Genomic DNA, 17249 nt, shown 5'->3' with positions numbered 1-17249 from the left:
AAAGGAAATAAGGTCAGGAACGTGACATTGATACTTAAGTACATTTTAGCAATTCCATTTACTTTTGATACATAAGTATATTTAAAACCAAATACTTTTAGACTTTTACTCAAGTAGTATTTTACTGGGTGACTTTCACTTTTACCTGAGTCATTTTCTATTGAGATATCTTTACTTTGACTCAAGTATGACAATTGAGTACTTTTTCCACCACTGTTTGGTTGTGAATCACATAACTATACAAAAATGATACATTTCTTAAAAATAGTATTTGATAGGCTGAAATATTCTTTTAGTACTTTTCTCAGCACTTAAAAAATGTGCAAACCATAATGCTAAATATGCTTATTTCAAAGCTGATTGCCACCAAAAGCATTAGTCATTCACTTATTTGGTCTCTCTCTCACATCTCTCCCAAAGAATAGCAGCAAATGAAGTCATTACTGGTTAAAGAGACAGTGCACAGTTTGATAAAAGAGGCTACTTCTATGCAAATGTTGTTGACCAGTACAATAAAATAAGTCCCAAATGGAAGGGAAACATATTGTTTGTCATCTGTAGCCCCATGAAATCAGGCAAAACAAGCTCAATAACTCCATGCATGCACACACCTATTGACTATGCATTCACCTGTATTGTGGATAGGCCTAGGCTACATCTTGATTTACCCCGTTTATCAATAGATACTTACAATTTACCTTACTACCATAATGCAGTTACATTGGTAAAAACAAAGTCAAATTGATTGTATGATTGTATAATTGATTCATTAATGCATACACGCATACATCAAAAAGAAATTGCTGTAAAAAAAATTCTAACTCAAAAGATTGTCGTGGTATCGTTTTGGTATCGAGTATTGTGATACTAAACCTTGTATCAATATCGAAGTCAAAATTCCGGTATCGTGACAACCCTAATTAGAACACAAAAATTTCCCATGATGACCTATTTTGGAGCCCTTCTATTTCGGACACTGTTCATCATTAGATTGGTCTTGATACTTCTTTAAAGAGAGGAAGGGCTGGTTGCTGGTCAGACCACCTACACACAGACCTAAAGTTAGCTGCAAATCAACATCCCGATGGAATGTTTAGGCCTACCTTAGGTTTCAACATACAATTACGTAAAATTAGCCGGTAAATATTATCTTCAAACCAGACAGTATATTAATTACATAGTTATTACAAAAGAGTGCACTACTAATGACTCTTTCCACTTGTTGAATTTCATGTTATTCAAGTTACCCTGCACATATTCAATATACATGATTACGTCAAAATACTTTGTATTTACCCTGCTTAGGAAAAATGCTAAAAGTCAAGACACTGCTCCAATGATAGTCTCCAATAAGTCTCCAATAAGTCTCCAATAAGTCTCCAATCAGTCTCCAATAAGTTGAGGTGGGATTCTTCAATAATACTCTCCCAATAATTACTGAACGTTCCCCTGCAAAGCGGAGGACTCATTCTACCACCAATCACCCTTGCTGTCTCACGTAGTCAATAAAATCACTATTTGGATGTCACCATGAAACTGATGCAAGTCTCAATACCAGAGAGCAAGACAGACACAGTGAGTCATCCCTTCTACAGAGTACAGAAGAAGAATTTACAGGTGGGAAAGATTTGGGGTGGGGAGTGTGGAGTGGAGTGCAGTGGAGTGTGTGTGTGTGTGTGTGTGTGTGTGTGTGTGTGTGTGTGTGTGTGTGTGTGTGTGTGTGTGTGTGTGTGTGTGTGTGTGTGTGTGTGTGTGTGTGTGTGTGTGTGTGTGTGTGTGTGTGTGTAAGCAACACCAACGCCACCAGGGGAGCCAAAGACTGAGTAGTACAGATATTAATTTCAAATCAAATGTATTGGTCACATGCACGGAATACAACAGGTGTAGACTTTACAGTGAAATGCTTACTTATGAGCCCATTCCCAACAATGCAGAGGTAGAAAGTAAGACAAATATTTTCTAAATAAAAAAGGAAATAGAAACACAATAAAAACATTAACGAGGCTATACAGTTGAAGTCGGAAGTTTGCATACACTTAGGTTGGACTCATTAAAAACTTGTTTTTCAAACACTCCAAATTGTTATATTGATATATTGAAGCAACATCTCAAGACATCAGTCAGGAAGTTCAAGCTTGGTCGCAAATGGGTATTCCAAATGGACAATGACCCCAAGCATTCTTCCAAAGCTGTGGCAAAATGGCTTAAGGACAACAAAGTCAAGGTATTGGAGTGGCCATCGCAAAGCCCTGACCTCAATCCTGTAGAAGATTTGTGAGCAGAACTGAAAAAGCGTGTGCGAGCAAGGAGGCCTACAAACCTGACTCAGTTACACCAGCTCTGTCAGAAGGAATGGGTCACAATTCACCCAACTTATTGTGGGAAGCTTGTGGAAGGCTATCATAAACGTTTGACCCAAGTTAAACAATTTAAAAGCAATGCTACCAAATACTAATTGAGTGTATGAAAACTTCTGACCCACTGGGAATGTGATGAAAGAAATAAAACTGTATAAAACTGTACATAGAAGGTGTATCAGTACTGAGTCAATGTGCAGGGGTACGAGGTAGCTGAGGTAATTGAGGTAATACAGTATGTACATGTGGGTAGAGGTCTGTTTCTGAGAATTTTCCTGCACGTCAGGAAATGCAAACTTGTAGTGTATTTGAGTTTTAAAAAGGCTTCAAAAGTTTGTCATTTCCACTTTGAAATTTCAGACTCGATTTCGCCGAATGAAAAGTTTATCAACCCCTACAAAAATGTGCATTAATTATAATCCGCATAATAATTCACATTTTCCTGCTGTAGCAAGATGGCTCAAATTAAGATCCAAATCTGTATGAAAGAAAACATTTGAGAGACTAGGAGAATGAGAGTGAGAAAGAGACGTCTCTGAAGGTCTGGTTGGTAACTGCCATAAAAAAAACTCAAATTACAGTCAGTTTTTTTCTCTCCATCCCCCTCCTTGATTCCAGTAATGGTTGACTCACTGGTGTAATAGTAAACTGATCTGATCGTAACAGCATTTTTCTTTGATTGCACAACATTGGCCTTCTGTGTTACAGTAGCTCTCTACTGTACATGCCACAATGGCCAGTCACAGACGGCATACTTTATTTATTTATTTAACCTTTATTTAACTAGGCAAGTCAGTTAAGAACAAATTCTTATTCTTATTTCGATTACTGGCCCAATGCCACTAGTCTACCTGCCGCCCCATACTGCCAGGAATACTAGGGAAAAAACACATCCTAAAAAGGTGTTAATTCTGACCAGAACGTGATTATTATTATTTAACTATGCAAGTCAGTTAAGAACAAACTCTTATTTACAATGACGGCCTACACCAGCCAAACCCGGACAAAGCTGGGCCAATTGTGCGCCACCCTACGGGACTCCCAATCAGGGCCAGCTGCAATGCAGCCTGGAATCGAACCAGGGTGTCTGTAGTGTCACCTCTAGCACTGAGATGCAGTGCCTTAGACTGCTGTGCCACAAGGGAGCCTGAGAGGGCAGGGGGGGGGGGGGCACAAGGGAGCCCCCTTTTATTTTTATTTATTTAACCTTAAACTAGCTATGCATGTGCATGCAAATGTAATGTAATCCTCTACTTTCTTAATATTTGTTTCTAAATATTATTTTCAGGAAAGTAATATTGTTTTTATTTCAAATCAGTTTTCTCTGAAGAGTATGTCATTGTAGGCGACTGTATTGTCCATGACAGAAAGGTGGGGGTGTTCGTTTCATTTGGAACACACTTTTATATTCATATTTACCACTGTAACAGTTCAAAACTGCATTAGCAAATTAGCATTATTTAGAGCCCCGCCAAAATTTGGCTTTTGTCCCCGCAGGAGGCCTTTTGCCTTTTGGTAGCCCGTCATTGTAAATAAGAATGTGTTCTTAACTGACTTGCCTAGTTAAATAAAGGTGAAATAAAATAAATAAATAGCTTTATTATCACTGTCATCATCATCGTCATCATCATTCTCATCAGTGTATATCTCCACACCTTTACTATTACTTAATGTAATAACATGATAATAACAACGCAGCATAATAACGTTGACCAGGGGGTGAATGGGAGGCTTTAATTCAAGGTGTCAATCAATGTCATCATCATTGCATTAAGCAGCGACGTGCTTACAAAAACATCACTCTGAAGGAGTGTCCACCCCCTATCGGTAAAGAGTGGTATAACCACGCATGCCCGCACTAACTGCCCATTGTGTATTTCCCTTACCAAAACAACTTCTAGGTGAGCTTACAAACCATGACGGTACAGCAAAAAAATACCATGAAAATACCACCATGTTATCCCTATTGCAGCAATATTCTCACTACAACACTTTTAATGTCAATATTTTATTCACTATAATGCATAATAATTTGTTGATTAGTATACATGTTTTGTGCATGTTTACAGGTTCCACAATAATAGGATAATCTTGTAAATTAAACGGAATAAATTCATCAACAAGGTTGTTGTAACAATGGAGCACTGCGCACAAGAGAGTTTAGGATGAAAAACACGACTTTTACAGTAGCCCAGCCTACATTCTGATACGCTGTTATGTTTCGAAAGAAGATGTCCTTACAGCGCTACTCAGCATTGCTTCATTGACGAGTGATTGATGGCTCACAAATAAAAAGAGTGCGTCTGTTTTGACTGCGTCCTCCTAATATTACTTGCCACTCGACAGTTGATCAACATGGTCATATAAAAATGAGCCCCAATACATTTTGCAGCGATCAGATCAACACGTTTTTTTTGTTGTTGTTCATGTTTACAATGAAAAACATACCATTACAATCGAATCCTTATGCAATACATAAGAAATCTACTAGAATGTTGACACGCATCGGTGAAAAATGCATCATAAACAGCACTTTTCTTTGAAAAAAACAACCCAAAGTTTCAATGGGTACAGTGCACTTACCTCCGCCAATTTTTTAACACACCCCCTTCCTTCAAGCTCGCTTTAACCGGCTGTAACTTGAAATGCTATTTTCTGTGCCTGGAAAAAGGGTTGTATGCTGGTTATATCCAAACCCGATATGGAGTTAGGGGCAGGATCGGAATGGAGCCTTTCTTCTGCTAAAACAGTCTCAAGTAAATACCATACAATGCCCTTGGACTCAAATAACCGTGTACTTTACATTTAGCCTCAATTGGATAGATACATCAGCGGCGGTGAAACCATTTTAGTGTGGAAATATAGCTGTAGGTGTCAAGTTTTGATATTAAGAAACGAAATTCAATTCCGGGTTTTCTTAACTCTCTAGTCAGCGGGTTTTCAGGTCTTCTAGTAAACAAGCTAACCATGTGGTAAAGATGTCAGCGTTCATTGGTCAAACCCTGTTTTTCAAGACACACGTCCCACAAATCTCACTTGTTTACAGTAGCCTGGAGTTGGGCGTGTTTGAGTGGAGGGGAGCTCACAATGGACATACAGTAACTAAACTAGGTTACATTGTTGTATCTCTGCCCTGCTGCAGAAAGCAAATAACTACATTTAACGTTGTAACATTGCTTCAGTGCTAGCTTGTCATAGGCTACAATAGGGAATTTGGGGATGTTTGAAATTAATGAATAGAGAAAGACAAGCCTACTGATTATAAATATATGTTATCTACTATTATTTTTATTAGGCCTACAATGCTGTTGTTATCATATCATACCCCTCTACAACATGAACAATTTAGCTACTGTATGTAACGACGTCATCGTAATCTCACTATTGATCAGCGTTTGACAAAACATTGCAGCGTTTGACAAAACGATTCGGACGAGATTTGCTGTGACTGACACAGTAGGCTAAATGCAGTCCACACTGCCTCCGTTTACACTAATGTTAAGGTGTTGTTGGTTTTCCTTTTCTTGAGGTGAAAACAACAAATCCCTACTGTATGTGTAGTTTGGTATGCGGATTGCTTGTGTGGGCGGGAAGTCCCCTATATGGATTACATAACATAGCCTACAGCAGCAATATAGACGCAGGGATGATGTTTGTACAGCAATATAGATGCAGGGATGATGTTTGTATGGCTTTAATTGTTTCACCTTTTCTGAACGGCACCGCCGCGGAAAGATTTAACGTCCCCATGCCGCCGCTGCATGGCAAGCGCATGCTCTACATTCGGGTGAACATGTGGTGGTCGGTCGGGCGAATATATATGCGCGCACGGCCGAACGCGTTCACTCACACACATACACAGACTGAACAGCTGCATCGAGAGAGCATAGGCTAACGCACGGTGGGTGTGTGGGTGAGTCATTGGCGCTCTAGAGACTGGTGTTGCGAAGCACTGGTCCAATGACCCAGATACAGCAGGATTATTATACATAGACCCCTCCATAGGCCCCCTTCTCAGTTTTCATCCACCTGGCTACTAAATTACCCATCTCAATCATGCCAAAATAAGTGCTCTATTGGCATTTTTTTTTTTATACAAGCATAGTCTATTCACTTCAGCAAATCATCTCTTTTTTTCTCTCTCTCTCTCTCTCTCTCTCTCTCTCTCTGCTCTTCTCTCTCTCTCTCTCTCTCTCTCTCTCTCTCTCTCTCTCTCTCTCTCTCTCTCTCTCTCTCTCTCTCTCTCTCTCTCTCTCTCTCTCTCGTCAACACACACACACAGAGACTACACGTCTTCTCTCTCTCTAACAACACACACCCTGCACGTTAACCATTACAAAATCGGGCATGCAGGCCTAGGTTAATCGCTCATCGGACTGACTACGTAAACTAAGCTTTTAGTTCTGGGTTAATTGAGATTAGGCCAAGGTTGGTGGTGATGTTCGCCTGTCGTTTCTCTCATGTGTGTTTCCCTTACTTATGAGAATCTGAGGTTCCCTATAGTCCACTCCCCACATTCCTACTATTGGTCCACTCCGTGGGTGTGTCGCAGTTACCCTATCAGTGCCATGTCTGATTCTCTTTTTTTTTTTTTTTTTTGTATACAATGGAAGAGAGTGCCAACAGATTTATAATGCTTAGCAATTATAACACTCCAAATGTTCCAGATATGCAAGGATTGGATTTTACACTTTTAAAATATTCAAACTAAAAATAACTTGTAAAAATAATAGAGGACTGCTTGTTTAATGTGCATGATATCAGTTTGCGAAGCAGATGTAAGTTGAAGTCGGAAGTTTACATACACTTAGGTTGGAGTCATAAACTCGTTTTTCAACAACTCCACACATTTCTTGTTAACAAACTTAGTTTTGGCAAGTCGCGTTAGGACATCTACTGTGTGGCATGACACAAGTAATTTTTACAAAATTGTTTTAAGATTATTTCACTTATAATTCACTTTATCACAATACCAGTTGGTCAGAAGTTTACATACACTAAGTTGACTGTGCTTTTAAAACCTCTACGGACCCCCCATCCCGGATGGGACTAGAATAGCCTAGCATAGCGCCACAGGGATATCAATTGTAAATAATTTCATGAAATCACAAGTCCAATACAGCAAATGAAGATAAACATCTTGTGAATCCAGCCAACATGTCCGATTTTTTAAATGTTTACAGCGAAAACACAACATATATTTATGTTAGCTCACCACCATATCCCAAAAAACACAGCCATTTTTTCACCGCAAAGATAGCTTTCACAAAACCCACAAATAGAGATAAAATTAATCACTAACCTTTGAACAACTTCATCAGATGACAGTCTTATGACATCATGTTATACAATACATTTATGTTTGCGGAAAATCTGCATATTTATAGCCAGAAATCGTGTTTTACATTGGCGCCATGTTCAAAATGGCTCCAAAACAGCCAGAATAATTACAGAGAGCAACGTGAAATACAGAATACTCATCATAAAACTTTGATGAAAAAAAATACATGTTGTATCACATAATTAAAGATAACCATCTTGTGAATCCAACCAACATGTCCGATTTTTAAAAATGTTTTACAGCGAAAACACAACATATTTATGTTAGCTACACCACAATATCCAAAACACACCGGCCATTTTTTCACAGAAAGATAGCTTTCACAAAACCCACAAATAGAGATAAAATTAATCACTAACCTTTGAACAACTTCATCAGATGACAGTCTTATGACATCATGTTATACAATACATTTATGTTTTGTTCGATTATGTGCATATTTATAGCCAGAAATCGTGGTTTTACATTGGCACCATGTTCAGAAATGGCTCCAAAATAGCGAAAGTAATTACAGATAGCAACGTGAAATACAGAAATACTCATCATAAACTTTGATGAAAGATACATGTTTAACATATAATTAAAGATACACTGGTTCTTAATGCAACCGCTGTGTTAGATTTAAAAAATAACTTTAGTAAAAAGCACAGCATGCAATAATCTGAGACAGCGCTCAGCCATTCTCCACCATGTTGGAGTCAACAGAGTCAACAGAAATACGAAATAACATCATAAATATTCCCTTACCTTTGATGAACTTTCATCAGAATGCAGTGCCAGGAATCCTAGTTCCACAATAAATCGCTGTTTTGTTTTATAATGTCCATTACTTCTGTCGAATTAGCAACTTTGGCTAGCATGTGTAGCTCACGTGTCCATACACATTTGCGCAATGAACGAAAACTTCAAAAAGTGATATTAAAATTCGAATAAACTGGTCAAACTCAGTTGACAATCAATCTTCAGGATGTTTTTCTCATATATATCTAATAATGTCCCAAACGGAGCATTTCTTCATGTCTATCTAACACAGTGCAGACAAAGACATCACATTCCCTCTGCGCGTGGCCAAGAACTGGCAATCTGCCTGACCTGTCACTCCAAAGGCTCTCATCCGGTCCCACATGAAGCTATATGCTTTATTCCACGTTCTACTGCCTGTTGACATCTAGTGGAAGGCGTATGAAGTGCATACAGATCCATAAATATAAGGCAATTGAATAGGCGATGCCTTTCACAGCGACCCATTTCAGAATTTTCACTTCCTATTTGGAAGTTCTGTTTTACTCACATATATAATTCAAACAGTTTTAGAAACTTCAGAGTGTTTTCTATCCAATAGTAATAATAATATGCATATCATATGATCTAGGAAAGAGTACGAGGCCGTTTAATTTTGGCACAAATTCATCCAAAAGTGAAAATGTCGCCCCCTAGTTCTAAGAAGTTGCCTTTAAACAGCTTGGAAAATTCCAGAAAATTATGTCATGGCTTTAGAAACTTCTGATAGGCTAATTTACATAATTTGAGTCAATTGGAGGTGTACCTGTGGATGTATTTCAAGGCCTACCTTCAAACTCAGTGCCTCTTTGCATGACATCATGGGAAAATCAAAATAAAACTATAAGTACATATGTTAATCTAATTTATTTTTGTCAACTTGCAAACCTACTGTCAAATGAATATCGGAGAGAACGTCAAGTCATTATTATTCCTTGTTTGCCATTATAGTTAAGATCCAATGGTGGTTATTGGCAAGAGTGGAGCTGGGAGGGCATCAGACACTTCCTTGAAGTATGTCTGGTGCTTCCACTCATCTCTCTTCGGTCTCTCAGTGGATCCACTCTCCCCAAGTAGAGCCCACCAACCACTATACTTTGTATGTTTACCCTTACAATTTTTAAGTGGCAGTCTTTCTCAATGTATTTTAAAATGACATAATCCACAGATTTGGTGGTACATTAGAAGAGGAGTAGGAGCTTAATTAAAGCCCTAAAAAGGCATAGCACCTCAAAGTACAAAGTACTTACTTTATGTTTTTTTGTGTGTGTTCTCTGTTAAATGTTTGTCAGCCTACATGTTAACACGTTTTATATATTGTAATGACTACAATAACTATGTATTCATATTAGGACTTTTCCATATACATGGGATGTCCAACAGGCTTCATGATGGCAAAAAACAACAACAACATAGGTTCTTGAACATTAAAGAGATTGTCGCAGATGTGGTTTTCCTGCAGAGCTTCCCTTTCACAAAAGGAGAAATTGAATATTTAAAAGGAGCTGGGTTGGAGAAGGCCTATGCTGCACCTACTGTAGTAACAGCAGAGATGTAGGCATCCTGATAAATAAGAATACACTCTTTTCAATATACCCGCACACAAGACTAAGAAGAACATTTTCTCATTTTGAATTGTACCTTACATGGGGAAAATACACATTGATTTTATTGTATAGTGCCTTCAGAAAGTATTTCATACCCTTGTCTTATTCTACTTTTTGTTGTTACGGCCTGAATTCCAACATTTATTAAATTGTTGTCTTCCCCATAACGAAGAAGTGAAACATGTTTTTAGACATTTTTGTAAAAGTATTGAAAATGAAAACAGAAATATCTCATTTCATACATATTCACACCTCTGAGTCAATACTAGTTAAAATCACCTTTGACTTTCTGGGCAAGCCACTCAGGGCTTTGCACACCTGGATTGTACAATATTTCAACATTCTTCAAAGCTCTGTCCAAGTCCTTTCCATACATTTTTTAAAGACAATTTTAAGTCAAAACTGTAACTAGGCCACTCAGGAACATTCAATTTCATCTTGGTAAACAACTCCAGTGTAGATTTGGCCTTGTGTTTTAGGTTATTGTCCTGCTAAAAGGTGAATGTGTCTCCCAGTGTCTGTTTGAAAGGCAGAACTTGAAGCGGTTTTCCTCTAGAATTGTGCTTGTGCTTAGCTCTATTTCCGTTTCTCCCTAGTACTTGCCGATGACAAGCATACCCATAACAATGATGCAGCCACCACCATGCTTTGAAAATATGAAGAGTGTGTTGTGTTGGATTTGCCCCAATCATCAGCTTTGTATTCAGAACTAATGTTTAATTTCTTTGCCAATTTTTTCTGCAGTTTTATATGCAAACAGGATGCATGTTTTGGATATTTTTATTCTGTACAGGCTTCCTTCTTTTCACTCTGTCAATTAGGTAAGTATTGTGAAATAGCTACAATGTTGTTGATCTATCCTCAGAGTTTTCTCCTGTCACAGCCATTAAAACTCTGTAACTATTTTAAAGTCACCATTGGCCTCATGGTGAATATCCTGAGAGGTTTCCTTCCTTTCCGGAACTGAGTTAGGAAGGACGCCTGTATCTTTGTAGTGACTGGGTGTATTGATAAACCATCCAAAGTGTAATTACTAACTTGTACCATGCTTTAAGGGATATTAATGTCTATGTTTTTTTTGTTTTTTTACCCATCTACCAATGGGTGGCCCTTTGTGAGGCATTGGAAACCTCCTGGTCTTTGTGGTTAAATCTGTGTTTGAAATTCATTGCTCGACTGAGGGACCTTACAAATAATTGTATGTGTGGGGTACAAATCTAAAGTAGTCATTCAACTTATTATGTGACTTGTTAAGTACAGTTTTACACTCTGAATTTATTTAGGCTTGCCATAACAAAGGGGTTGAAATACTTATTGACTCAAGACCATTTAAGCTTAAATTTTGAATTAATTTGTAAAACATTTCTAAAAACATAATTGCACTTTGAACATTATGGGGTATTGTATGTAGGCCAGTGACACAAAATCTAAATTATCAATTTTAAATTCAACAAAATATGGAAAAAGTCAAGCGGTCTGAATACTTTTGAAGGCAATGTATATCCCCCCAGGGGGCACACCTGGTGTTTTTTGTAGAATTCAAGCTATAGTATGTCAAATCCAGACAGGAATTATTATTTTAGCAAAAAGTTAAATCTGAGTTAGAAATTACAATGAAAGATAAATAATCACTTATCTTAGAAAAAGCCCATAAAAAGTTTTACAAGGTAAATTACATTTCTGAAAACCTTGCAGCCCTCACAAAATGAATACACGCCAAACCAGTTATAATTAAAAAACTAAAGATACAATTGCTTTAATTTAAGAACAACACAACTAATATTTGTACTTTACCTACAATACGTGCATTCAGAAAGTTTTTTCAGACCCCTTAACTTAATTTCACATGTTCTTACGTACGCCTTATTTAATGTATTAAATATTTTTCCCCTCATTCAATCTACACACAATACGCCATAAAAAAACAGATATCTTTCTTTACATAAGTATTCAGACCTTTGCTATGAGAACTCAAAATTGACCTCAGGTGCATCCTGTTTTATTGATCATCCTTGAGATGTTGATTGAGTCCACTGTGGTAAATTAAATTGATTGGACAATGATTTGGAAAGGGCACACACCTGTCTTTAAGGTCCCACAGTGCATTGTCAGAGCAAAAGCCCAAGCCATGAGGTCCCTAAGACACAGTGGCCTCCATCATTTCTTAAATGGAAGAAGTTTGGAATCACCAAGACTGGCCATCCGAGCCACAACTGAGCAATCGGGGGAGAAGGGCCTTGGTCAGTGGAGGTGACCAGGAACCCGATGGTCACTCTGACAGAGCTCCAGAGTTCCCCTGTGGAGATGGAGAGCCTTCCAGATGGACAACCCTCTTTGCAGCACTCTCACCAGGACTTTATGGTAGAGTGGCCAGACGGAAGCCACTCTCAGTAAAAGCACATGACAGCCCACTTGGAGTTTGCAAGTCATCTAAAGGAACTCTCAGACCATGAACAAGATTCTCTGGTCTGATGAAACCAACCGTCACGTCTGGAGGAAATGTCCTTCCCATATGACTGATATCATTCAATTCAAATAATAAAAAAGACAATACAAGAAAAGTTTGTGTGTAGTAAAAATGTTATGCCGAGTGCCAGGTCTTTCTCCTTTTAGAGACATCAGTATCAGCCGCGTCTGTCAGTCTGGACTTCACACATCATCTTGCAAGTCACCATGTGTGGTGCCATAAATGTTTCTGTGAACACAGTCACTGTTTCTAACCAATGGCAGATAGGAATAGGTAATATCTGACACACAAACAGGTACATATGTTGAAGTTTGAACAGGTTAGATAAACCCTTGCCAATTACGGTCTTCCCATCAAACGACTGAGGCTGCCGTCTAGCAAAAGCATCTCTGTCCATCTGTAGAATAGGCAGAGTTGAGGCAGAGTCCATCAGTGACACATAGAATGAAAGGGTGTTACTGTTACTGGTATTTGGCTGTCACTGTGGCGAAAAGGGACCATCTGGTCACCGCCTGACCTTAGAGATCCTTTTTTATGTCTCTATTTTGGTTTGGTCAGGGTGTGAGTTGGGGTGTGTATTCTATGTTCTATTTTTGTAGTTCTATGTTTTGTGCCCGGGTAGGGGTCTCATCAGGGACAGCGTGTCTATCGTTGTCTCTGATTGAGAACCATACTTAGGTAGCCTTTTTCCCACCTGTCTTTGTGGGAAGTTGACTTTGTTTAGGGCACATAGCCTTTAGTTTCATGGTTTGTTTTTTGTAGTGTTTATTGTTTTGTTCGCGGTCATTTTTATTATAAAAGGAAAATGTACGCTCACACGCTGCACCTTGGTCCTCTTCTTTTAACGGCTGTGACACCATCCATATCAGGGGAAATCTTCACATGACACGTTTGTTTATCGCAGTGAGAGTCGGTAAGTTGTACATACACTTAGGTTGGAGTCCATTAAACTCGTTTTTTTCACACACTCCCAACATTTCTGCTTACAAACTATAGTTTTGGCAAGTCCAGTGGGTCCGAGAGTTGTACATACCTAAGTTGACTGTGCCTTTTCAAACACTTGTGTTAGGCTTGTCGTCGGATGTAAATAAATGACCCGGACCACAGGTGCAGCGTGAAGGTGTACATTCCTCCTCTTTATTTGAAAACGTAACACCGGGAAAACAATGACAAAACTGACGTAAAGCTACGTCGTGCAGAAATCAACAAACAAAGACAAGATCTCCACAAACAAAGGAAAACATGACAACTATATCTGATTCCCAAATCAGAGCAACGATAGACAGCTGCTTCGATTGGGAATGCAACACACCAACATAGAAACAGAAAACCTAGAATGCCCCCTAATCACACCCTGACCTAACCAATAGGGAAATAAAAAGGCTCTCTAAAGGTCAAGGCGTGACTGAAAAAGCGTGTGCGAGCAAGGAGGCCTACAAACCTGACTCAGTTACACCATCTCTGTCAGGAGGAATGGGTCAAAATTCACCCAACTTATTGTGGGAAGCTTGTGGAAGGCTACCCGAAACGTTTGACCCAAGTTAAACAATTTAAAGGCAATGCTACCAAATACTAATTGAGTGTATGTTAACTTCTGACCCACTGGGAATGTGATGAAAGAAATGAAAGCTGAAGTAAATCATTCTCTCTACTATTATTCTGACATTTCACATTCTTTAAATAAAGTGTTGATCCTAACTGACCTATGAAAGGGAATTTTTACTAGGATTAAATGTCAGGAATTGTGAAAACTGAGTGTAAATGTATTTGGTTACGGTGTATGTAAACATCCGACTTCAACTGTATGCATATCCTCTTAATCCTTAACTCATATGTGCTGTATATGTCAATCTGTTAACCCACAAAACCTTTTTTATGACAATTCATGTGATTTACAGATTAGTGCATCTGTCTCTAATACCATTCCTATTATAAGCAGTAGTCAAGGTTTTCTGGCCATGAGATAAATCTCTTAGTGCCCAGATTTTTTCCTGACCATGTGACTCAACTACAGAGAAACTCTGGGTCCCATTTAAAGGCTATATCCTAGACCCTGGCCAGATCACACATGGTCATGCATGAAAAGCTCCTGGCCCACTGTTTGAGATCAGGAGAATGGATTAGTTAGTGATTATTTCAAAACTATAAAGCCGGGGACAAAACCTGACAAGTTGATGTTGTGGTGTTATCTCACCCTGATACAGTAGTCTCAAGTTAGCACATTCCCAAGACTTGTTCATCCCTCGGCTGTTGGAGAGTAAAAGGCCTCCTATGATCCGCTTTAGTCCTCTTGTTGAAAAACAAACAAAAGGCTTATTTCATAGGATGTAACCTACAACTTACACATTACAGACCATTAGAAGGAGTTGGTAACACTTTGTGATGCAGCTCTAATACATTGTAACTAAGACTTGTCATGAGCCTATATGACTCCTTATAATGTCCTATGAACCGTATTATAATACCAACCTCATGATCTCAGAGTTTCACTTCGGATTTCACGTAATTCGATGAACGTACATTTTTGACCCATTAATTCCATGTGATTACAGGGTTAATTCCGCGAGGTCACAGGGTTAAAACAGAAACAACTCAAAAGGGTTAAGTTTAGGCATTCATTCATAGTGGTTAAGGTTAGAGCTATGGTTTGGGTAAAGCATAAAACTAAATAATACATTTAGAAAAAAGTGCTATTTCCATTTAGTATCATGAAGTACTCTCATCAAGTGTGCGTTGGGGTTGGAGTGGACATCCCGCATTCTAGTGTCCTCTGTCCACCCCCGCCCTGTCCCGCCCCTTACTACTCTCCCCGAGGTGTAATGTGACCACAATGGACTAAATGTCTAGGCAGTAGCGAGATGTAAAGTCCCTAGAACGCACACATAGGCGCATGCACAAGCCCCCACAACACACACACTCTCTCTCTCTCTCTCTCTCTCTCTCTCTCTCTCTCTCTCTCTCTCTCTCTCTCTCTCACACACACGCACGCACACAAAGACACACACACACACCCATACACACTACACAGACACACACACTGTTCGTTCACACACTGCTGACGAATCACAAGACAAATTCCACTTCTCACCATGTTATGCTCTTGCCTCTGATTGCAACAGATACTTCAGCCGCTCCCAGCGAATTTCAGAAATGTCATGACAGTGACCTCAATGCCAACAGGTGATAATGAGAAATGGATGTCCCCCTGCACTGAGGAGAGGCAGAAGCGGGGGGGGGGGAAAGATAAGCACACTAGGTAACATACAGTAGTGTCAAAAAACAGCTTATCGTAAATTGAGACAATATTCCTTCCCCCTCCCCCAAAAACAATCTAGACTCTACTTTCCCCAAGTAACTGTTCTTCTCTATGAAGTAACGTTAGAAGTAGCCGATGTCAATGGGCTACGTAGACACTGAAAAGACACTACCAACGAGGAACTATAGCATGTACATCAATAACTGTTCTATGGATGGGGTGGGTGTAGGTGTGGGTGAGTGTATGTGTGTGTCTGTGCATATGAATAGGAGTGTGAGGGAGGTTGAATGTGAATATGTTTAGGAGGGCGGGCGGGAGAGAAAGGATGTGTGGAAGCATTGGGTGCACGATGCATGTGAAAGAAGGAGAATGGACGAGGGATGGGTATAAATGTGCCTGAGAAGAAGGGAGGGTGGGAAAAGACGTGAGGTTGGGACAAGCTTGGCTTGGGTGGGTAAGAGTGGGCAAGGAAGGGAGGTTGTGACAAGCTTGGCTTGGGTGGACAAGGATGGGAGGGTCGCCCAAGCTTGGTTTAGGTGGGTAAAGGGGGGAGGAAAACTTGGAGGGGGTGGTGGAGAGGGACACGCTTGGCTTGGGAAAGAGGAAAAGAAGGTTTTACCTATACTACAATGTAATCTAATTTATTTTTGTCACTTGCAAACCTACTGTCAAATGAATATCGGAGAGAACGTCAAGTCATTATTATTCCTTGTTTGCCATTATAGTTAAGATCCAATGGTGGTTATTGGCAAGAGTGGAGCTGGGAGGGCATCAGACACTTCCTTGAAGTATGTCTGGTGCTTCCACTCATCTCTCTTCGGTCTCTCAGTGGATCCACTCTCCCCAAGTAGAGCCCCACCAACCACTATACTTTGACCACAATATTTAAGTGGCAGTCTTTCTCCAATGTATTTAAAATGACATAATCCACAGATTTGTGGTACATTAGAAGAGGAGTAGGAGCTTAATTAAAAGCCCTAAAAAGGCATAGCACCTCAAAGTACAAAGTACTTACTTTATGTTTTTTTGTGTGTTCTCTGTTAAATGTTTGCTCAGCCTACATGTTCACACGTTTTATATATGTAATGACTACAATAACTATGTATTCATATTAGGACTTTTCCATATACATGGGATGTCCAACAGGCTTCATGATGGCAAAAAACAACAACAACATAAGGTTCTTGAACATTTAAAGAGATTGTCAGCAGATGTGGTTTTCCTGCAAGAGCTTCCCTTTACAAAAGGAGAAATTGAATATTTAAAAAGGAGCTGGGTTGGAGAGGCCTATGCTGCCACCTACTGTAGTAACAGCAGAGATGTAGGCATCCTGATAAATAAGAATACACCTTTTTCCCATATATCCCAGCACACAGACTAAGAAGAACATTTTCTCATTTTGAATTGTACCTTACATGGGGGAAAATACACATTGATTTTA

At 39.2% G+C, this 17249-nt stretch overlaps 1 protein-coding gene across 2 annotated transcripts in view; it reads right to left on the bottom strand.

Annotated features, from left to right (window-relative positions):
• The window catches only part of LOC111963107 (zinc finger protein 395), a 28922-nt gene extending 23598 nt beyond the window's left edge, over positions 1–5324 (bottom strand). Inside the window, exon 1 of one of the 2 annotated variants that reach the window (XM_023986333.2) lies at positions 4941–5324. The gene's annotated coding sequence lies outside the window, so the exon portion shown is untranslated. The remainder of the gene's footprint in view (positions 1–4940) is intronic. The other variant, XM_023986332.2, reaches the window with a different exon arrangement.
• Between the last annotated feature and the right edge of the window lie 11925 nt (positions 5325–17249).

This window comes from Salvelinus sp. IW2-2015, linkage group LG4q.2, assembly GCF_002910315.2.
Source record: "Salvelinus sp. IW2-2015 linkage group LG4q.2, ASM291031v2, whole genome shotgun sequence".
Classification (NCBI taxonomy): Eukaryota; Metazoa; Chordata; class Actinopteri; order Salmoniformes; family Salmonidae; genus Salvelinus; species Salvelinus sp. IW2-2015.
Note: the sequence above shows the minus strand (reverse complement) of the source record. Positions and strands in the feature narration are given on the sequence as shown.